The following is a 25,692-nucleotide window of genomic DNA, read 5'->3' on the forward strand; positions in this document are numbered from 1 at the left end:
AAGATGTTCACCATGTTCCCAAATTAAAGCGAAATCTAATTTTGGTTAGTCAGCTCTTTGCCCAAGGATATTATCCATTCTTATCTCTGGATACTTGGAAAGTTACCAAGGGTTAGAGATTAATTTCCAAGGGAAAAAAAGTTGGTAATCTTTATCTTCTTGAGAAGCCTACTGAAATAGGGGCTGCTATGACAGTCATGGGCAGCGATGCAACACTTTGGCATCAAAGATTAGGCCACATGAGAAAAAAGGGCCTTGAGATAATCCTCAAAAGGGATCAACTACCGGGTCTCCAATCAGCAAATTTGGAATTTTGTGAACATTGCCTTTACGGAAAGCAAAAGCGGGTCAGCTTCTTAAAAGATGGACATGATCTCAAGGAGAAACCATTGGAACTTGTACACTCGGATGTCTTTGGTCCGGTTGAGGTAAGCTCTTTAGGAGGTTCAAATTTTTTTGTTACATTCCTTGATGACTATACTAGGAAAGTATGGATATATATGATGCAAATAAATCTGAAGTCTTTTCTAAATTTAAATTTTTCAAAGCTCTTGTTGAAAACCAAAGGGGCCATAAGATCAAATGTTTAAAAATGGATAATGGAGGTGAGTTTTGTTCGCTGGAGTTTGACAATTATTGTGCAGATAATGGTATTCATAGGGTGAAAGTTGTGCCCTATACCCCTCAAGAAAATGGGGCAGCGGAAAGACTCAATAGGATAATAATGGAGAAAGCTCGGTGTATGCTTTCTAATGTAGGATTGGGAAAAGAATTGAGGCATGTAATACAACCATATATCTCATTAATCGAAGTCCTTCTTCAAGGTTGAACTTCGGAATTCCAGAAGAGGAATGGCAAGGTAGAAGACTCTCTTATTCTCATCTTAAAGTTTTTGGTTGTCAGGCTTTTGCACATGTGCCCAAAGAAAAAAAGAAGCAAGCTGGATCCTAAATCTGAGCCTTGCATATTCGTTGGCTATGGAGAGGATCAGTTTGGCTTCAGGCTTTGGAGCTTAACTGATAAGAAGATTATTAGAAGCAGAGATGTTTTCTTCAATGAGAAAACCTTTCTAGCATTAAATTCTCAAGAAATGTCTGAAAAAGAATTTGTGCCAATCGCTTCACAAAGGAATGTTGGATTGAATCCACAAATAGTTTCTAACACTATTTCATATAGTCCCACCTCTGTACTATTTCCAAATTTTTCATCTTCTTCCACTCCTGGGAACACAGGACATGATGATAGTTCTACACAAGATTTTTTTGATATCTCTTCTCATGACAGGAATTTGTCTCTCCATCACGATCAAGCTTGTGAAAGTTTTTCAAACCAAAGTACAAGGGATCCTCTTACTACAATGGGCTATTAGTCAAAGGACTATAATACTCATCCACCAATGTAGGGTGGGCAAATAGAACTGCAAGACATCAATCTGGAGGATGAGAGTAATTTGCAGGCTATGCCAATTGATATCCATGGCAATCCCGTCTATATACAGAGTACTCACAATAAACGTATGTCACTATATCCATTTGAGCACGGTGGAATCTCAAGCCACAATCTTGGCAATAAACGTGGGCAATTTCAGTGTAGGTCCAACTAATCCGCAACCTACACATAATCCGCAAGGGGCAAATGAAAACCAAGTTCAAACGCATGTAACAGAGGTGAATGTACAGGGTGCAGAACTCCATCCGTAATGTGTTAGAGCTATTTCATAGGGTCTACAAATTGATTTGCAGGACGTTAATGTGCAGGATAATCATGGTGGGAGCACAAACCAGCATCTTGGTAATACCGGTTTTGAGGCACCCAATACAAATATATCATAGGGAGAAGGCACACTTCATAGTAATCTGTTCTCAAGCAGCAGAGAGGGCATTCAACATTTAAACCAGCGAACTAGTGTAACTGGTTCTCCATTTGAATTGGTTCAACCAGAGAACAAAGAACCCCAAATGAGAAGATCCACTAGAGAATGAAGAATGCCGGCTAAATTCTCTGATTATGAATTATTGTACGCTGAAGAAGCAGAGCCTTCAATTCTAGTTTTAGAATTTTTAGAACCGTCTACATTCAAAGTAGCTCTCAAAGATGTCAATAGTGATAAATGGAAAACAACGATGCGTGAAGAAATGGATTCTTTACTCAAGAATCGAACCTGGGATTTGGTATCTCTTCCACCTAATCAAAGACCACTTAGGAACAAGTGGATATATCGTGTGAAAGATGAAGTGGAAGGCAATAAACACTTCAAAGCTAGATTGGTGGTAAAGGGATTTGATCAAAAACAAGGGATAGATTTCAATGAAATCTTCTCACCAATTGTCAAAATGACAACTATCCGAACTATTCTAGGATTAGCAGCTACATGGGATCTTGAATTAGAACAACTTGATGTGAAAACAACTTTCCTACATGGTGATGTAGAAGAAGAACTGTACATGGAGCAACTACAAGGGTTCGTAAAGAAGGGACATGAACACCTTTATTGCAAATTAAATCGGAGCTTGTATGGCCTGAAACAAGCCCCAAGATAGTGGTATGTAAAATTTGATCGCTTCATGGCTGAGCATAATTTCACAAGATGTGAATCAGACCCATGTGTCTACTTCAAGAAACTTCCAAGTGGAGAGTTTGTCATCCTTCTTCTTTATGTCGATGACATGTTAGTAGCTGGCACAAACAAAAGAATCGTTAATGAGTTGAAGCAAAAATTGGCAAGCCAATTTGCAATGAAAGACTTAGGGGTGGCCAAAAAGATTCTTGGTATGACAATCACAAGGGATAGGAAAAAGAGGGAAATCACTTTGTCTCAAAAACAATACATTGACATAGTTGTTGACAGATTTGGCATGGCTGAATCAAAAGTAACTCCTATTCCTCTTGCTGGTCACTTTTGATTAAGTTCTAAATTATGTCCTCAAACACAGGAAGAAAAAGAATTTATGGAGAAAATTCCATACAAATCATCCATTGGTAGTATTATGTATGCTATGGTTTCTACTTGCCCCGAAATTGCTCATGCGGTGGGAGTTGTGAGCAGGTTCATGAGAAATCTTGGCAAAGCTCATTGGGAAGCCGTCAAATGGATACTAAGGTATCTAAAAGTTACTTCAGATTATGTTTTATGTTTTGGCAGAAACAAAGTTCAACTACAAGGTTACACTGATTCTAATCTTGCCGGAGACTTGGACAAACGAAGGTCTACCACTGGTTGCACCTTGACATTTGCTAGAGCTGCGATCAGTTGGGCTTCACGGTTGCAACATTGCATTGCTCTTTCTTAGCTAAAGTTGAATACTTAGCTCTTTCCGAAGGTGCAAGGGAAATGATTTGGCTTCAGCAGTTACTTGGTGAATTGAAAGTTCATCAAAATGAATATAATCTGTTTTGTGATAGTCGTAGTGTGATCTTCATGGCACATAATCAGTCATCACAACGTCGCTCCAAGCATGTTGATGCACATGCTCACTTTGTTCGTCATGCAGTCGAAGAGGGCAAGTTGAATCTTGTCAAGATTGACACCAAGATAAATCTGGCTAATATATTCATGAAGGTTGTTGCCAAAGAGAAGTTTGAATGTGCTAGAACTTCTCTTGGGCTTGTGAAGAAAAGATAGATCATTCTTTGAGCAGGGTATTGGGTGATTAGTTGCAGCATTGGTTGTCCTTCAGGTGGGAGTTTGTTGATATTGTGAAGGCCAATAGTCAAGTCTTCTTTTCCCTCCAATAATCGAGTCTCTTGGTTTCCAAAGACTCTTCATTTGTAATATTATTGGAGCCCTTTTATATGCTGCTCCTGCTCATTTGTAACTTAACTTTTTCTTATGTAATTCAATACTCTGCAGTCTGGACGTAGCCACTATTGTGGTGAACCAGGATAAATCTGGTGTTGTGTATTTCTTCTTATTGCAACATTTTCATTCTCTGTTTAATCCTTTCAACAAGGGTGTTCTCCAGATCTAAGACTATTGTTTTCCATTTGGGCTTCTCGTTCTCGTTGCTGATCACTCTTTATGATGAGTAGTGCTCCATTTCTTAGGGTTTTTCTGTCTCAAACAATTTCAAGATATCTTAAATGGTGGATGGGTATTCTATGCTGACATGAAACTCTGGGCTTATGTTTATATGGATCTTAATGGTGGGGTGACCAGTCGCAACTGCTCCTAACTTTTTTCAATACCAATATCATCATCTTAATAATAAAAATAATAAGAATGATTCGAGCATGCTAAGAAACATATACAAAAATATATAATGCTTTGTCTTTCTTAACTCTATACAAGTGCTTGCAAACGGGCGCACCGCCTTCAATCTAGGACAGAGATTGCTGGGCTAAGAAGACAAAATCTAGTACCCATGCCATCTATTTATTTGCCAGGAGCTGGAGCACTATGGTTGCATTATGAAGATGAATTCTCATATCCTCCTCGTCTAGTTGACTATCTATTTTTTGTTTTTTTTATTAGAGGAGTCAGAAAAGTGTGTGTATATATATATATACACACATACACACACTTTAATATACTCAAATAGAATTAAATATTTGTTACACCAGTTTCTAATACAATTTATCATTTACAATTCATATTTTTTTCAAATACATATACTTGTTTATACTTTCTTCAAATTCTATTTTATTTAATAGATGAAAATAAAACCTTGACACACTTATTGTTAGTTTCACCTATGTAGCAGAGGCTTATGTTTTCACTTCATTTTATATGAATAGTACGTCTTTATTAGCGGTAGCAATTATCTTATTTTATTTTATATATTTTAAATACTACTTTTTTCATTTTGATTTTCAAATATTTTTTGCAACCAATTATAAACAAAAAAAAAAAAAAAATTATTTGCCAACATTTAATGTTTTCAATAAGATTCATAAATAAATCAATTAGACCAACTTAACTAACAAAAAAAAAATAGTAAATTAAACTTAATACTTGAGTTTGACTTGTCAATTTTTTTCCAGCTCTTATTAAATAATAATAAAAAGAAGCATGAGAAATATTGTTCATCATTGACTTGTCAAAAATTTTCCATATTTTAAACTTCAACCATTGTATTGGGTTCATCAAATCCTTTAAAGATTATGCTTAATCTAAACAACTTTGATAGTATCTCAAGATGTAATAATATTTTACAAGCCCGCAAGATGTGCCTCAACATGGTAGACATTTTCTCTCAAATTCCTTTAAAAGATCTTCCAAAAATCATTCAATTAAAAAATGGTTTTTATTTATAGTTGTTTTTTATTAAAGGAGGTGAGAAGGTAGTCCTGAACCTGTAGAACTAGATAACATTTATGTGTTAGGCTATTACAACCAAGCTACATAAAAGACCATCACTAACACAAATTGTTAGAGATTCACCACCAAACAAAACTTAATAAAAAACTATAGTAATAACTACTAATTCTAGAGTCTAACTAATAAGCCAAATTTTTTTTGATAATCACCAAAAATAACTGAGTCTTGGAGTATTGTGGATTAACATAATTTAGTTTAAACTTAGCAATATTAAAACTATGTCCCAAAATTATAAGCAGGGGCACAATAACCCACACCAAAGCTAAAGAGAACAAACAAAACATTAAAAGAAAAAGAGAAAAGGAAGCCCAAGACCTAGAAAGCTAGGCCTTCAAGTTATATTCTCCCATTCCTTGATTATGTACCTAAGATCTTCAGCTCAATTGTGAACATCCTTTTCACTTTTCATTTCTACTTGAATATTATTCTTTTGAATTCCAACTTTTTAAAATTTTCTATGTCTAGTAATAGATAGCCTTCTACACTGTCTCTTTTTGAACCTTGCATAAAGTGGAGATGACCACACCCATTTCAACGCAAGTGATTTTATTATCAAATGTGTTGTTCAAAGACACCACTTTTTCATTAAGGGCCTTAATCTAGTCTTCTAGGTGATTTTTTATCTTTCAACCTTTCCTTCCTCATTAGTAGAAATAATCTCCAAGGTTTTAATTTGTTCTTCAGTAGGATTATCAGCATTGGGGATCTCAACATCATGCCCTAAAACAACCTCAATACAAGCTTCCTAGGAATCCTTCTCAACCTCATTTGAGTCTTTTCCATCAGCATTGGCTTTGAATTCTTGCTTAGTAGTACTATTCTCATCTTACTTAGGTGTTTCTTTGATCTTAGTATAATAAGCATCCTCTTCATTTTTATCTTGGGTTTCCTCTATACTTTCTTCCTTGTAATTCTTGCCCTTTTCAAAACTCAATCTCTCTAACCTCCTTTCACGAAAGATGGCCTCAATATGGTACCTTTGAGCTTTCAAATTCTTGTCTCCAAAGCTTCCCTATTGGAATCCTTAGAATCCTATTTATCTACCTCAATAACTTCTCTAAGGATTTTACTTTTCATAGGGTACCAGCAAGGTTTGATTTGGTGGCATTTTCCATTTAGTTGGGGTTTCCAACATAAAGGATTCTTGAAGTGTTTTTGTTTTACCCTTAGGTTTTTTAGATTCTTGCTTGGGATTAACTGATTCTCCAGGCTCAAGAAGAGGGGTTTCTGGTTCATTATCTAACTTAATTTCTTCAATAACCATAGATTTTCCAAGAGTTTCTAGAGAGCTCTCTTTATCAATAAGACACTTACCTAAACCTAGATGATGGGAAAACACATGGTGATAGAGGATGAAAATCAAATCCTGGTGAATGAGTTGATTATCCCTATTTTTATACTATTGGCTAAAGAGGAAAATAAAATGAAAGCAATGTTTATCTTTTCACCATGTTTTAACATGTTCAAGAGTGGGAAGTGGTAGCCATGATAAGTGGTAAACTGTCTTTCTAAAGTAAAATAATGCATAACCCAAAGGGAAACAATTGCAAAGGGCAAGGGAGAGAAGTATGATCGTACCCATTACCAGACTTAATTCTAACCGGCTATTCAATACCTTCAAAAAACTTGTTCTTGAATTTTCTATAATTTCGTATCCCTTTCCTCTCCACCTTATCCCCTTTGCATCTCAATCTCATCACCTCGCTAATTAGTTGGGGAGTCACAATAAACTTAACACTACCTATGGTACCTCATCGTTGTACCAAGAATTTTGAAACACAGTAGAAAGCATGGAGTTGTGACTTTTCATCACTAAAATGTAATTGCTCAACCCTGCCTTCACAAAGTAGTTCCATATTTCCTCATTCTGCAAAAAATTCTTGTAGCTTCTTTTCTTGACCCATTTGAAAGGATCCCCCAAATATAAGCCTTTAAAAAAACCCAAGCTTCATCAAAAGTAGTAGTATTAAACCTACCCTACCTTTCAATGTCTTTCTGCATTTTAATTATCCTCCTCAAACCTCCTAAAACCAAGCAATAATAGTTAATGATAGTATACAGGCAAATAGAAAAATGAGAAGTGGTACAAAATTTAACTTTTTACCACATTAATTGAGAAATCCTTGACATAAAAAATGATAACTTTTAGACCTTTCAAATGACAGGGGTCATTATGATGCATTAAGCCACATCCCCCATTCCATAAATAGGTGTTTTACTTTCAATTATTCATCGAAGTCTCCTTAGATTTCAAAATTATTACAATATCATGTGTCATAGTCTTCCTTATTATAGATTTTTTCCACAAAAGTTTCATGATTAAAATGCAAAAGGTATCTCTGCTGAATTTAGGATTAATTTTTTAATTTAAAATATGTTATTTAGAAAAAAAAATTTGACCAAGTTTTTCATTCAACACTTTATTCATCCTTCTAACTAAATTCCACTTCTTTGAGAAATTACAAAATTGACTAAAGACACCAAATATTTTTTCCTTCTTAACATTGATATTTATGGAAAAAGAGTAGTCTTTTCCATTCATTCTCTTTCTAGAATTGGGTGTGTCTTTGATCATTTAATACTATAATATTTAACTCCTCATGACTTTCAATATCAAAAACCTGTCCCCAATTTTAAAAAACAAGCCCCCAATTAGCCATAAAATCAATAGCTTTATTTCCTTCTCTTAAGGTATGTCTTATTATAATATTTTGAAAGGATTGGAGATGTCTTTTACAATCATCCATAAGACTCTAAATGCACCATCAACACTTAGTTTTATCAAGAATGATATTAGTTATAAGTTTTGAGTCTCCTTCGAATTCTATATTTTCAGCTTCATAGTCATGGAAGGGTTTAACTCCATACCACATAGCAACTCCCTTAGTAAAATTGTTAGAGTTAACTCTAATTTTCATAGAATATCCCATGAGAAGAAGACCATTATTGTTTCTTATGATACCACCTGCTTCCGATATGCCCAAATTTCTTTTATAACAACCATCCATGTTGTATTATCCAATTTTCATAAGGAAGAATCCTTTTATACTACTTTATTTTCCAAATATTGTTCTAGTTTAAATTGACCAAGCCTTGTGTGACATTCCAATTTTGTTTGATTCTTATCAGTGTAGGATACATCAACCCTTTAGGGAAGTAGACAATTATTGTTTCTCTCCCTGATAATTCTCTTACTAATATAGAAAATAGGAGGGATTTTCTTTTTCTCTTCTTTGAAGATTCTATTGTTTCTTTCCTTCCATATAGACTAGGCAATAATGGGGGGAATAAGAGGCCATAGGTTGTGAAGGATAGGGTGGAGTTTAGAAGCTTTGCTGCATTATGGTATAAGAAGATTGATCGATCTCATCATCACTATATTAATTCTTGTTTCCTACAACACAAAGCTATATATCTCTAATAAAGGAACACTAAATAAATAAATGGTCGATAGTTTTAGTGACATTCTCACATAAAACACATCTATTAGCAAAGTTGAAACCTCTTTTTTTGAGATTATCTAAAATTATGATTTTCTCATGAGCAACTGCCCACCAAAAGCAGTTAATTTTTGGGGAAATGTTAGCCACCCAAGCTTCTTTCCACAAATTAGAATCTTCTCCCACCAGTTCTATCATAGAGTATGTAGACTTGATCGAGAAGAGACCATTATTGTTATGTTTCCAAATCCATTTTTCTTCCTACATAATGTTAAATAGAGAAGGGCTAGGAAACTAGCTTTTTAGAGTGCATACTCCCTCCCTTCTAATGCCAACAATTCACCAGGAAGCTAGGTTTTAAGAGTTCATACTTCCTCCCTTCTAATGCCAACAATTCTCCTTAACTCCCTTTACCTCCCTTTATCTCAACCATAGGTTTTCTAGGTCAATGCAAAGAACCTTTACATTCCTCCAAGAAAGGTATTTTTCTACTTTGATACCTATAATAGATTAGAGCCAATTCTATAAGTCTTGTTTAACAGTCATCTCTTGGAATGAGACAATAGTAACCCAAGATTCACTAAAAAGTAAAGTGCTTCTTCCATTACTAATACAAGGTATAGTTGTTAAGATGGCTTCTACAAATTTTTATATTACATTATTGAATATGTGATTTTATAAGTTCTTTGGTAGTTAATTGTCTAGAATTACTTTTACTGTTATAAGTTCTTTGGTAGTTAATTGTATAGAATTCATTGGTTTATTCATCAACCATTTCAAACATGTACTAAGAATAATACAACACTTCATAGATGAAAAATTCATAAGAAGTAGGAGTTTCTCCTAGTTGGAATTTGAATTATTAATAGTTGGATAGATGAAATACTCTATTCCATAATCCTCAAACATCCTAACTCTACGGTATATGTGGACATCTATTTGTATAAAGATAGTCCTTTCTATGCTAATAACCATGGTCTTTTCATCTTAATGTTAATGTTGAATATAATATATATGTAATTTACTATGTTTTAGGCCAACATTTTATTTCTGCTTATGTCATATGTGAGCTAGTTGGTCATCCTTGATGTTCATAATCTACCCAACTATATATTGTAGACCATTTTTAATCTGGGTATTTTCTAATCTTGTGCTAGCTATCTGTACTATCGTTTGTTAGAGTGAATATTTTCTATAGATTTTCTACTAAATTGGCTCCTTTTTATCACTGTCAATTACATTTTCTTATATTCTTCAAAATATTTCCTAATATTCAATGACATACACACACTTCAACCACATTCTATATACTTGGGTATTCTATCAAATAGTTGATGTGCATCCTTAACGATTCCACTTTTCATCTACTTTGAAAGTTTCTAAGACATATAAACATAGACCCAGAATAATTTGTAGGTATATGGTCAAACTTGACACTGATTATGTGTTCATATTTTGTACCTCACCAATTATGTTTGCTTTAAATATCCTTAGCTTTGCTAATAATCTATATTCATAAAACTTCCACATCATCATGATATAATGAGATGGCATCTAAATGAGCCATTCTAAAAAATAATTTAAATTCCTTTTTCTGTGCTTCCCATTTCTCACAACTTGAAACATAATTTTTAATGGATGTTCCTTTGAAGGCTTTTGTCAAGCAATCACCACACTTCTTTCTTGCACACATATTTTCTAAAGTAACCTGTGATCAACAAGGGACATGGTTGAATAGTTCAAAGTAGTGGTTATGGTTCTCCATGTTTTCTCTTTGTATCAACAAGGAATTAGCTTCAACCTCGATACTTACAATCCTTTCTATCCACAATCTCCGATTTCTTTGGAACATTTTATGAAATAGTTAGTGTTCCTTGCTTGCAATCCTACATTTTGTTGCAATATTGGATTGTTTCTAATACTGAATTGATTCTTTGAACTGATTCTTTCCTAAATTGATTCTTTCCTTTTTTTCCTCTAGTTGTTTCCTTTCCTATAGCTTTATGTATTTGGCACACAACTATATATGTACCTATACAATTTTATGTAAATACATGAATGAAAAATATTCTTCTTGATTTTTGAATTTCAAGTTGGTATAAGAGCTTTGAAGCTTGAATCATTTGTATCCCTTTATTGAACCATGGCTGATTTATATTCAAAAGTATTTGGGAGCAAATTTTCTCCCATTATTATTCAATCCAAAGGTTCATCATTCAAGGCAAGGATTACACTCGATGAAACAAACTATGAATCATGGTCTAAAATCATGGAGATGCATATTGCTGAGAAGGAGAAACTCTCTCTCATTCATGGTAACTCATAGCCACCTATCGAGAAGGATGATGGATATGAGAAGTGGCATGCAGACAATCAAAAGATCAAAAGATGGTTGTTGATATCCATGTCTCAAGAAATTATGAAGTGACACATTCGCTTACCCACTGTTCGAGATATTTGGAAAGCTCTTTCTAAGGCTTTTTATGATGGAGCAGATGAATTGAGGTGTTTTTCTTGAATTAGAGGGCTTTCTCAGCCAAACATAATGGTAGAACACTCTTTGTGTATTATGGAGAATTAACCGAGATTTTTGGTGAGTTGGATCATCGTGATAAAGTGATCATGGAAAGTGAGAACAATGTAGAATCTTACCAAAAATTAGTTCAATGACAAAGGGTTTATATTTTTCTTGCTGGATTAGATGGTGACTTCGAACAAGTTTGTGGTGAAATTTTGAGAAAGGATCCTATTGTCGAATTAGAAGCATGTTATGCATTGGTCCATTGTGAATTTGTTCGATGCACAACAATGATTGGAGAACTAGAAAAGATTGAAGCTTTAGCCATGGTGACTTGAAACCGATCTAATTAGAATGGGCCTCCTCAAAACTTGCCTAAGATCACTAATGGTGCTGATAAATCCACCTACAAATGCACCCATTGCAATCAAACTAGTCATACCAAAAGTCACTATTTTGAACTTGTTGGGTATCCAAAATGGTGGGATTGTAGTCGCATTCACGGAAGAAGAATTCCAAGAAGACCTCTAGTGCATCATTTGTTGAAACAAAGATAGATGATAATGTTGCTGGACAAATCTCAACATTAGCAACAATAGTAGGTAATGGTGATAAGTCTTTAAATATGTCCACACTTGTTTGTAATAGTGCATTAATAATTGATTATGGTGCTACAAATCATATGATGTTTGATTCTAGACATGTCTCGTCCCTTAAACCATCCTCACAATTTATTTTTTCCACTACGAATGGCTCTTCGGCCCCAATTATTGGTGAAGGATCCTTATCTCTCACTGATATTTTGTATCTAGATTCTATTTTAGTGGTTCTATCTTTAGATTACAATTTGTTTTCAGTTTCCCAAATCACCACTACTTTACTTTGTGTTGTAATTTTTTGGCTTGATTTCTATGTGTTTAAGGACATCCAAATGAGGCAAATGATTGGTTGTGGTCTTAGGTGAGGGAAGCTATATTACTTGGACTTGGTGTCAAAGAGTTCAGACAAGTTGCATCAAGATCTAGTGATGGATGGCTATGAGGGGGACAAGCAAAAATCTAAAATTTGGTTATGGTACCGACGTTTAGGAGATGCTTCCTTCGGTTATCTAAAGAAATTATTTCCTAGTTTATTTGGAAAATTTGATGTTTCCAGCTTCCGGTGTGGAGTTTGTGAACTTGCAAAAAGCCATCATGCTTCTTTTCCATTAACTTTGAATAAAAGTCCAATTCCATTTATGATCATACATTCTAATGTTTGGAGTTTGTCCAAAGTCACTACCTTGGGTGGATCACATTGGTTTGTTACTTTTATTGATGATTGTACTAGGATGACTTGGGTATGCTTAATGAAGTCTAAAAGTGATGTTAACTTGTTATTTCAAAACTTTTATAACATGATTCATACTCAGTACAATACACAAGTTCAAGTTCTTTGTAGTGACAATGGAGGTGAATATTTGAGTTCTGAGCTTTAGTAGTATCTGGAAGCACACAGAACTATTCATCAAACTACTTGTTCCAATACACCTTAGGAGAATGGGGTATTTGAGAGAAAAAAATTTCACTTGTTGGAGGTTGTGCATGCTTCTCTAATAGAAGCCCATATGCCATTATCCTATTGGGGCGAAGCACTTACTTCTGTAGCATATTTGATCAACCGGGTACCCTCTAGAACTATTGATTTCCAAACACCATCCCAGCCTCTCACTAAGGTGGTTGTTGCTCCAGTTGTCCCAAATTTATGTCCTCATGTATTTGGTTGTGTAGCTTTTGTACACCTCCATAAGCATCAACACAACAAGTTATCTCCTCAAGTGTTGTGATGTGTCTTTCTAGGATACGTTGTTTACCAAAAGGGCTACCGATGCTATCATCAACCAACCCAATGAATATTTATTACATTGGATGTAGTTTTTCATGAAGACTTGATATATTTTTCCTTTGAGCTTGAACTTCAGGGGGAGCACCAGAAAGAAATTTAGACTCTAGACTATGATGATCACATCTCTGAAGATGTGGATGTTTACATCTCTTAAGATATGGGTAGCTTGGAAATATTTGAAGATGTGGATAACACCTTTGAAGATGTGGATGTTCACATCCTTGAAGATGTGGGTAGCTTGGACATCTCTAAAGAAGGGGAACTCTCTGAAACTATTAATCAAGAAGTAGGTGAAACTTTCGATCAAAGTAGTGATGAACACCCAGAAACTAAAGCTATGGGTCCACCTCCATGTAAGTCCCTCACACCATACCAATCACTTACCAAGGATGTTTCCAAACCATCTAGAAAATAGCTACCTTAGCATCTGACTAGATGTATTCCTAAATTCACATATGAACCCAAATTTTCTAGTAAAGTTAAATATCCTATGAGTCATTAATGTCGAACCCTTATTTTGTCAGAATCAAATCAGTCATTTGTAAATCAATTATCTATTGTATCTATTCCTAACAATGTGTAGGAAGCCTTAACCGATCCAAGGTGGAAAGCCACTATGAATGAGGAGATGAAATCATTACAGGAAAATAATACTTGGGAACTTGTTGACCATCTACAAGGAATGAAACTAGTTGGATGTTAGTAGGTTTATACTGTTAAGTACAAAGTAGATGGTACAATTAAATTCTTTAACGCAAGAATAGTAGAAAAAGGGTACACCCAAACCTATGGGATCAATTATATAGAGACATTTGTACCTGTAGCTAAAATTAATATAGTACAAGTCTTGTTGTCTCTAGCTACAGACTTGGGTTAGCCATTACAATAGTTTGATGTGAAGAACACCTTTCCACATGGAGAGTTATTTGAAGAAGTATACATGGAACTTCCACCTAGCTTCATGATACCAGAAATACATAGTTTGAAGGTGTCCAGATTAAAGCAGTCACTATATGGGTTGAAACAATCTCTGAGGTCATGGTTCAAAAGATTCATAAAGTCAATGAAAGCCTTTGGTTATTGTCAGAGCAATTTAGACTATACTTTATTCATAAAGAATTAGTAGGGTAAGATCACTACACTTATTATGTATGTGGATGACATGATAGTTATAGGAAATGATCCTAAAGAAAGGAGGGCTATATAGGATTACTTGTTTAGAGAATTCAAAATGAAAGACCTCGGTCCCTTGGAATATTTCCCTAGGATTGAAGTGTCTCGATCTGATAAAGGGATCTTTCTATCTCAAAGAAAGTATGCCTTAGACTTGTTACAAGAAATCAGTATGTCAGTATGTCAACCCATTGACTCACCCATGGAAGAAGGATTGAACTTATGTATTGAGTCTAATTAGGTACTAGTTGATAAAGGCAGATTCTAGAGACTTGTAGGAAGATTGATGTACTTAGCACACACAAGGCCAGGCCTTCCCTACGCATCAAGTATTATTAGCCAATTTATGCATAATCCTAGAGAGCAACATATGAATGTAGTTATGCACATTTTGAGGTATCTGAAGTCTGCTCCTGGAAAAGGAATTTTATTTACTAGAAATGAGGATTATCAAAGTGTAGATGCATATACTGATGTTGACTTGGTTGGAGCAATAGATGATAGGCATTCTACTTAAGGTTATTTCACCTTTGTAGGAGGTAATCTCATTACATGGAGAAGCAAAAATATAAAATGTTGTTGCATGATCAAGTGTGGAAGGAGAATTTAGAGGTATGGCACTTGGAGTATGCAAAGCATTGTGTCTAAGAATTCTCCTAAGAGATTTGGGCTATTTGCCTAGGTGGCCAATTCAACTATATTGTGACAATAAACTAGCATGTGATATTGCTCATAATTTGGCTCAACATGATTGTACAAAGCATGTGGAGGTATATTGATTCTTTATTAAGGACAAGTTGGTTGAGAAAATTGTGGAGCTACCTAAGATTCGATCAGAAGATTAGCTAGCCGATATTCTTACCACAGCAGTTTCAAGTCGAGCGTTCTCAAAGTTTTTGGGCAAGTTGGGCATGTGGGATATCTATGCACCAACTTGAGGGGGAGTGTTGCAATATTGGATTGTTTCTAATATTGAACTGATTCTTTCTTAAACTATTCTTTCCTAAATTGATTCTTTCCTATTTGCTTTCCTGTAGCTTTATGTATTTGGCACACAACTATATATGTACCTGTATAGTTTTATGTAAATACATGAATGAAAAATATTCTTCTTGATTTCTAATTTTGATGTCATTTTGCATGCATGTCTATCAGAGCATTCAAAATCTCTATATTTGACTAGGACTTTTGATATACAAATAGATGTAGCATCTTTTGAAGTAGTTCATAATTAGTGAAATAAATCTACCTTATATATGCATGTGATGCAGGTGGCTAAAAATACAACATTTAACAAAAGTCTTTATTACTTTTGTCCATCGCTTCTAGAAATTTTTCCTTTTGATCACTGATCTATTTCCTCTAATGTCAAAATGCAATTTGAAAGTGCTTTAATAATTCAAATCTCTTGAAGGATTCCATTGAATAGATCACTTTTAGTGCTATTTTATACAGTCAAGACTTCTTGTCATTTTGTGCATATAATGAAATCATTGGATTTTGATAAAAAGATATTGTTATATGATAACCTACTACTTAGTTCAGGGACATTGCTTTATGCTTAAAAATGAATATTGCTCATTCACTTGATAATGTGTCTCCAAGGTACTCAAGTAGATCATTCATGGTATATTATTTCTTCCCAACTTTGTGAATGCAACTTCTTGGAGAAGATGGACATGCATTTATTGGCAAGATACACTATGTTTTCTATCCCTTTCAAGGAAATAGGATTTATTTACTTCAATCTTTGCAGGTTAGTAAGTTAGTTTAGATTCACACTTTTGAAGACATGAGATTGTTAGAATTTTTTTGTGCAAGAGGAGAATGAATTCATGAAAATCTTCTATAATAGATAACAAACAACTATCTTGGTAATGGGCTAGGAGATGTTCTAGTGGGCATTTTGAAAATAGTTAGTTTAGATTCACACTTTTGAAGACATGAGATTGTTAGAATTGTTTTGTGCAAGAGGAGAATGAATTCATGACAATCTTCTATAATATATAACAAACAACTATCTTGGTAATGGGCTAGGACATGTTCTAGTGGGCATTTTGAAAATAGTTCACATTTCTCTCACATTTGGTATATCTATTTAGTAGAACCATATCAATGGTATTTTTTAGCCATAGAAAATGTAAAAAAATGTGCAAAGCTAAATTGAAATAACATTCTTACTTGGGGTGATTTATAACTGCAATGACACAAATCTTATATTTTTTAACAAATGGTGGGACTCCTACTACATGCAACTCTTGTTTTGGCTAGTGTAGCCTTTCATAATCTTTAATTACAATGACTATTTCTATTCAATTTATATAAATTCTAATGATAGATGCTTACATGAATAAATAAATAAATACAGAGATGTCTCATATCATATATATTGTATCAACAACTTCATATAATTATAGGTTGTACCCTTGTACATGTTCTTGATGAAAGCATTGGGTTTAATAGTAAATGATATGAGAATAGTTGTATGGAGAAAAAATCCATATTATTTAAATGATTACTATAAATAATTTGAAATGTGAATCCTAGTTAAATGTGAAATTTAGACCCTAATTAAATGTGAAATGATGTGAACTATTTGAATCAAGAAGAAATTCTTATTTAGAAATTAACTATTTACTTTGATTTTTCGTACAGTCTACTACTATATTCTTTTCTATTTGTAAGACTATTTGGAGCAAAAAGAGATTCTTTCTATGTAAATGAAATAGTACAAGTTAAATTGAAATATAAATTTTAGGGTTTAATGTTCAATGATGTGAGGTTAAACAAGAAGAGATTCTTATTTTGGAACTAACTTTTTGTTAAGGTTTCTTTTATGGTCTATTTGTATGCTCAAACATGCAACTAGTTGAAATTTTTACCATACAAATGAAATATAAAATATAGTATTCAATATTCAATGATGTGAGACTAATTGGAACATGATGAAATACTTTATTTAAATTTTTTTTAGACTCTTCGATTTCTCCAATGGTCTACTACTATTATTTTCTCTTTGTAAGCCTAGTTGGAATAAGAAGAGATTCTTTATTTAAGATTTTTTAAAATAAAGTTTCTCCTATATGCTCTACTAGTATAATCTTTTCTATTTGTGAATCTAGCTAGAACAAGAAGAATTTATTTTCATTCTTTGTGAAGAAATTCTAAATATACAAATAGAATATTAGAAATAATTTAATATATCATGAATCTTAATTCAATATCATTTACATGGAACTAAGTGGAACAACCAGAAGAGGTTTGTAGTTGTGAACTATTTATTTCTTTCTATTTCTCATAGGCTCTAGTAAAAAAAAAATCCTATTATTTAGGTTTCTCTTATGACCTATTATTTGTTTGAGGAGACGATTCCTAGCAATCTAATTATTGTTAGAAATGTTCTTTTAGCTATTTAAAAATAAAATATTATAAATTTATTTAGTGAATCTAAATTCATTTCTTTGTTTGGAGACATTTTATTATTTTTAATTTTATTGAAGTCTTATATTTTTTAAATAATTAATAATATTTAATAATTTTTATAATACTTATAAATTTTAAATATTTTATAAATTTTAAATATATGTTTATATTTGAATATTTTTGATATACTTTTATATTAAAAATCTTATTTTCAATTTTGATAGATTAAAAAATTATCCAATATTTTAAATATTTAAATATATGACACTTCTTTTTTTGTTGTCTTAAAATGATGTTTGGCAAGAGCTAGGTGGTAACCCTAAAATTTGCATATCTTTGATTCTTTGATGATTTATCATTCATAGAAAATTTTGTTTTTCTCTGCGCTATATTTTATCCACATCTTAAAATTTGAAGGACTCTTAACATTGCAATGTATTATTATAAGCAAGGTATATTTTAGTGGCTAATATTCACAAATTGAGTATCTTTAGAAAATTTTGGCTAGTAGTTTGGTTAATAATTTAAGATTTGACATAACCTAAATTGCCATAGTTTTATAAAATTTAGTTTTAGAATATTTAAAATTGCTCAATAATTTATTTTATTGAAAAATCTAAACTCAACTATTTGCCACAATATTCAATATATGATTAGATTTGAGTCACCTAAATATTATATATTATTGTAGAAATTAAATTGAACTGATCAATAATTATCATAATTATTAGTTTCTTTAAGAATATATCACCAATATTTAGTTTTCTCTATTGATTTAAAGTATGTGTAACGATCCTCATAATATTACACAAGGTTAAAAAATGTTCAAATTTGATTTGTAATATTCCATGCCGATTAATGAACTTCCTATTATTATTGAGATTCGTCAATATTTTATATAAAATGCTACGATTTGAAAATAATTGCCAATATTTATCATATATGGAATAAAAAATTGAGAGATTCACTAATAGAAATAATTTTTTTTTTTCAAAATAATGAAAGGTTCACCAATATTTTATGTCTTTTTTGGAGGAAGCTTTCTTAAAGTTTACCCTGATTATAAGAGATTCCCGTTATGCTTGGAATATAAAATATTCAAGTAATACAAATTTTAGTAAACTTGTCATAGTTTAATAGTTTAATTAGATAGAATATATTAAGCATAATAATTAAATATTTTAAAAGAATCAATTTATTTGATGGTGATGACAATATATGAGATTATTGATTTTAAATTTTAATGTTTTTCATTATATATATATATATATATATAATTCTAATATTCAATTAAAAAATATTTTTAATTTATAAATTTTCATTAATTTTTTAATATAAAATTATTTATCATTGAAAAATAGTTTATAATATATAATATAAATATAATGTTAGTATCTTAACATATTGTTTTTTCTTTTTTAATTCAAAACCTTTTAAAATTTTAAAAGAACTTTTCCAAAACTATTAATTATAACCATAAACTAAATTATATTGAAAAAAAACCCTAACTAAACTAAATTAAATTAAAGTATTACATTAAACTAAATTACTATCATTAACCAATATTAATCTTAAAATTGAATAAAACCCTTATACTACTAATAAGGTAAATTAAAATTTAGCACTAAATTGTAACCCTTATTATAAATAAAAGGAAAGTGTAATAAAAAATCAAATTTTATAATAACTATTATGATAGTATTCAAACTATTTGTTGAATCCAAATAGAACCATGTCTCTATTAGTGAAAAAATATGAACATTGACTAATCTTAACCAAATTGATTTCCCTAAATAAAATTACACAATAATTAATCCTCACTCAAATCATAATTAAAAATTAGGGATAAAAAAAAGCTAAACTATATTGAGCCCTAATCTAATCAAGAGATGGTGGTAGGGTACAATAGCTCTTATAATAGTTATATCTTGAAAGGATATTCTTCTCTTCAACTAGGCAGAAGAAAAATTTGATTGTAGAGTTCTAACTTGATCTTGTGTATAAATTTTTGTTACACCATTCCACAATATCACATGCATTTTTGAATTTGGATTTTTCCTCAAATTTTAATTTCTTTCTACTCAGGGCACTCTTCACACATGCACCGACACCATCATGTTCTCCTTTACCACGTCTAGCCTCAAAAAAATTTCACACATGTTGGATATTAGTTTTCCTATGTGTACATTCTAGCATTCTTGAATTGTCCTATACAATTATCTGACCATATCCAATGTTGTGTCATTTTAATTTGTCTCTCTTTTAAATTATCATAAAAGACCTTGAAACAATATTATAAAAACTCAGATGAATAAAGTTTATTATTACTCATATAGAAATGTTACTCTCTTAATATCTTTCTATCCTCCTCTGTACTATTAGGTCCATGCCTATAAACTATATGAACATAAATTGTTACTTGCACTAAATTGTAATATTGTGGTTGTACCCCATCTTGCAGTGCAAGTGAGTAGTTCTTTGCAAAGTCAACAACTAAAAGTATAATACCAATTGAAAATATATTCTTACATATGTGAATGTGTCCATCAAGCCATCTAGCACATTGAGAGTGTTTAAAATATTTTGGTATGATCACACTCTTAAACTCATCCATAAATGTATGACAACTAAGTTTATCTGTATCAAGATCACACCTTCTTCCAATCTTCCCATCCATCAATAGATATTCATTAGTTTTGAATCTTTTTACATCAACTATTTTTTGTTCAAAAGTAGTCAAAACATTTTCATAAAAACATTCATCTAACAAAGAAAGATTGCCACACGTATCACATGTACCAGAAAGACATGCATTGAAAAGAAAGAATTGATCATTAGGTGGCTTACAAAACAAACTTGATATGAAATATTTTAGAGTTTGAGGTGGTATTTTTATACCACATTCTTGCAACATTTCTTTACTATGTATAGTACCATGTATAGATCGAAATACATCATAATGGTAACGAAATTGAACATGATATTTACAACAACATGTGATTCTTTCCTTGTTAATCCTTACATACCATGGTTTACACTTTTCAAAAGATTTTTGACTAATGGTAATAGTTAACACCTTACCATCTACAATTTTTTTGAACAATTTAGTTTGAGTAATATCCAAAAGGTTTTTAGGATGTGGATCATGTATTTTTGAGCCAACTCTTAATTTAAGAACATCTCTTAAATTAGGTGATACTCTTGTATTATCATGCCAAAAATTTTCAACCAAACTTTTGACTTCACTAGTAAGTTTCATATCACATCTCGGGAGTCTACTACTAGAAGTCCACAAAATATTTTCTGGATCACATTCAAAGTTAACCCTTCTCTTTACATCTCTTTCTAAAGTTTTATGATTCACATTAAGATATCCACTTATGTTACTAATCAATTTTTTGTAAGTTGTTGATTTTTTAACTAAAGCTCTTGTTATTTCTTATCATGCTGCATTCTTATCTTTAGAGTGACTTCTCTTTCCAATATCATCAAAGGCACTAGAAATAGTGGATACAACTTTTTTTAAAGACTCATTTTTATTCTTAGGTTTTGCATACATTCCTAATCTTTTCATTACTTTTGACTTTTTAGACATTTTAATTAGTTGCAACATCAATTGACATTGAAACCCAAATTTCTTATAATAAAAAAAGTCTATATAATCTATTAGCATGTGTCCTAATTTGTCTCCATGAAACCAATCCATGAAGATTATCTAGCACATCATTAGAAAAATGAAAATTACGTTTATACACTTTAATATCATTTTAACATGTTTGTTCAGTACTTGGTGTTTCCATGTCTATATTCATACAATTTTTATTTTCAATTGTCATTTCATTTTCAATGTTATTTGGAATTTGAATCTTATTTTCATTTTTTCTTAGTATTTCTTATGGGGCATGCATTTCTATTGGAGTTTTTTGTGCATGATTTTTTGGCAATTTATTCTAATGAAGAAAATATAAATCATTTAAATCATAACCTGCTTCTAAAAAATCAACAATTTCATCACGAGAAAAAACTTAAGGGTTTGGAGACACACCTATATTGAATGTTTGATTAGAATTTGCACCTGAATCTCCTTGTATTGGGTTCTCTTCTTCAACCTCTTCATCCATCGTGGTATCCTCAATGTCTTTCTCCTCTAAAAAATTGCTCAACTCTCTAATTCTTTGTCTTCTCTCTCATTGACGTTGTGATCCCATGTTTGCACCAGTTTTGAATTCGAATCAACAACTTGAAAATTGTAAAAGAAGATAAGAAAATAAAATAATTATGATAGACATTCACTATTGCAGTTTGAAATTGTCATTCATTCATTGCAATAATTGAAAGATGCTTTGTGGGGCATCTTTTGGGGCCCAACGGGTACATCAAAATTGGGTACCTAATTATAAATCAAGAACCTTTTTTAAAATAATTGGGTAGCTGATTATTTAAAAATGGAGTGTTTGATTTGATTAACGACTAAATTCAAATCAGGTGCTTGATTCTAGTGACATGGGCGGGAATTCGCCATGCCTGGGAATTCACATCGACTTTTGCCTTGGGTAAAGGAATGGCATAGGCTTGGTGGGACCAAGCCTATGCTTTTATGAACCAATTTTTGACTAAGGAATTTAATTGACAATTTTAGGGATTGTCATAATTTTTATATGGTCGTCCTAATTGAATTTTTTGACAAAATTAAAACCCATTATAGGTCTTACTATTCTGATTTCAAAAGTGTAAATTTTATAGTGTTATGAGTTCATTTTCTATTTTTCCATTATTTATTAATCAAAAGTATTTCTTAAACATTAAATAATGACATTCACTAAAATTTTAATATCATTTTATTTTTTCATATTTTGTAAATTAATTTACATGACATCAATTCTCACACAATTCTTTTGAGGTTAAAAAGAAAAAGAAAAAAAATTGATTAAATTATGGCGTCCATACACGAGAGGTTTTAGAAATTAGCTTAATCCTCAATTAAAAATTAATTTAAAAAATCCACTAATAAAATTGAAGAAAATTATTCTCATCAATATTTGGTGTGTTAGGTAACTTCATTTAAAAGGATTCACAAAAAATCATTTAGTTGTGTCAAATTATGGTGTTAGTACATGAGCATGGTATGCTCTTGAAACAAACATTTTGAAAAAGTCATTTTTACAGATCCATACCAAAAATATAATCTATCATATGGGTATACAAATAAATTACATATTCAAAAAGAAGATTCTGAGCACTACAATTTTTATTTCTGAATTTTTTTATATTTAATTTCTAAATGGCTCAAATTTTGGCATCATTTGACAATATATTTCAAAAATAGGAAAAAAACTTCTACTTTTTGGCCAAAAGTGAGACCAACTTCTTGCACTAACCCATATATGAATATTTATACTATAGTCTCATAGGTTTAACTGAATGAAGCTACCAAACATCAACACTCCCTCTTAGCTAGGGGGGATAAACAAGAACATGAACAACATATTACCTCAATGTAAAAAATGGTTTCTAAAATGTCAACTCATTTGATATTGGGTAAGTGCACCAAGTTGTGGTGCCAAAAGGGGGTTATAAGTGGACAACTTTTTTATGAAATCAACAATTTCTAAACTTCAACAAGAATTTGAAGATAGTTATGCTCAAAATTTTAAGATATGACAAAAATAAAAGTAGTAGTCCTTTGAATCTAGTTTCTAAATTACTAATTTTTTTCAAAATGGTTTACTTTTAGGTCCTCAAAAAAGGAGGCCACAGAAAGTGCTACTATTTATTTCAAAAAAATATAACACAATAAAAAATGTGGCCCCCCTAAAATTTTAACTTTCGTTTTGAAATTCTTTAATCACTCTGGTCAAAAGTTATCTAACACTATGTAGTTTATCCCAGATTTTTTGGGTAATTTTATATTGTGTATTTTATTTAATGAATTTTTTAATTAGACACATCCCAAAAATATGAAATATCTGTGTGCTCCCCCTAGAAATGATTGAAAACTAATCTAAAATCAAAACATCCTTTTTTTCAAAGTGTGTAGAATGCAGTCTAGTTTCTAAGAAACTAAGTTGTTGCAAAATTTGATGAATGAGTTAAAATCTATAGCCCAATTAGTATATGTTTGTTTTTGACAAAAAATGGATATATATTCAAAAGAAATTATAGATGAAAGGCTTAAAATAGTTCAAATAAATAATAAATTATATGGTTATATAGCTAACACAGAGACCTACAATGTCAAGTAACCTAATTTTATTGATGCTCAACCATAAGAAAACTTGAAGGAGAGCACACAAGAAAAATCAATTATTTTTTGTATGTTTGTAGCAAAACATGTCTCAAACTAGTTTACAGACTCCAAACCTTTGGGTTGGATCCCTAAGGAAAAACCAAACCTTAGGCTTGGTAGAATGCAAAGCTTTGAATAATGTGTGCACCCTATAGCGCACACATGCTATTTAAAGCTTTTTAAATTTAAGTCTTGATAATGTGTGCATGCTTTAGTGTGCACACACTATTGAGACCTAAATAGTGCATAGAGAGGGAAGGAGAGAGGTAGAGTGAGAGTGAGAGTGAGAGAGAGAGGAGAGGGGTGGGGATGGGTGTGTGTGTGTGTGTGTGTGTTTGTGTGTGTGTGTGTGTGTGTGTGTGTGTGTGTGTGTGTGTGTGTGTGTGAGAGAGAGAGAGAGAGAGAGAGAGAGAGAGAGAGAGAGAGAGTATGGAATGGAAGAGGGGAGAGAGAGAGTAGGGGATGGGGGAGAGGGGAAGTGTGTGTGTGAGAGAGAGAGAGAGTAGGGGATGGGGGGAGAGAGAGAGAGAGTAGGGTGGGAGAGAGAGGAAGTGAGAGAGAGAGAGTAGGGGAAATAGAGAGAATATAGGATGGGAGAGAGAGGAAGCGAGAGAGAGAGTAGGGGTGGAAAAGAGAGAGTATGAGATGGGAGAGAGAGGAAGTGTGAGAGAGAGTAGGGGTGGTAGAGAGAGTACGTGATGGGAGAGAGAAATTGAGAGTAGGGGATGGTAGAGAGAGAGTAGGCTATGGGAGAGGGAGCAAGAGAGGGAGAGAGAGAGGAGTATGGGTGTGTGAGAGAGAGAGAAATTAAGGCATGGAAGAGAGTGTGAGAGTGTCAGAGAGAGTAGGGGTGGCAGAGAGAGAAAGTAGGGGATGGGAGAGGGGGAGAGAGAGTAGGGTATGGGACAGAGAGGAAGTGAGTGAGAGAGAGTAGAGGTGGAAGAGAGAGAGAGTACAGGATGGGAGAGATAGATTGAGAGTAGGGAATGGGAGAGAGTAGGCAGTGGGAGATGAAGTGGGAGAGGGAGAGTGAGAGAGAGAAGATGATGGATGTGTGTGTGTGAGAGAGAGAGAGTAGGGGATGGGAGAGGGGAGGGAGAGGGGGGGATGGGTATGTGTGTGTGTGTGTGTGTGAAAGAGAGAGAGTAGGGGATGGAAGAGGGGAGAGAGAGGGTATCCTAAGAGAGAGACAGAGTAGCCTGAGAAAGGGAGAGAGAGAGTAGGCAGTGAGAGAGGGGAAATGGGAGTGTGTGTAAGAGAGAGAGTAGGGAATGAGAGAGAGTGTGAGAGAGAATAGGGGTGGTAGAGAAAGTAGGGGATGGGAGAGAGAGTAGAGAGGGAAAGAGAGAGAGAGTAGGTGGTGGGAGAAGTGGGAGAGGGAGAGATAGGGGGGGATGGGAGTGTGTGTGAGAGATCTAGAGAGTAGGGGATGTGAGAGAGAGAGAGAGAGAGGGGGGATGGGAGTGTGTGTCTATGAAAGAGAGAGAGAGTAGGGGATGGGAGAGAGAGTGAGAGAGAGTAGGTATTGGGAGAGGGAGTGGAAGAGGGAGAGAGAGAGAGAGAGGGGGGATGTGAGTGTGTGTATGAGAGAGTAGAGGATGAGAGAGAGAGAGAGAGAGAGTAGGGCGTGGTAGAGAGAGTAGGGGATGGG

The 25,692-nt window shown here is 32.9% G+C and overlaps 1 pseudogene; it reads left to right on the top strand.

Annotated features, from left to right (window-relative positions):
* Nucleotides 1-1,985: 1,985 nt before the first annotated feature.
* LOC149527951 (putative beta-1,3-galactosyltransferase 2) overlaps nucleotides 1,986-25,692 on the top strand; it is a 31,189-nt pseudogene continuing 7,482 nt past the window's right edge.

The sequence above is a fragment of the Cupressus sempervirens genome, chromosome 11 (genome assembly GCF_028749045.1).
Source record: "Cupressus sempervirens isolate cs-2001-9-10 chromosome 11, ASM2874904v1, whole genome shotgun sequence".
In the NCBI taxonomy this organism is placed as follows: Eukaryota; Viridiplantae; Streptophyta; class Pinopsida; order Cupressales; family Cupressaceae; genus Cupressus; species Cupressus sempervirens.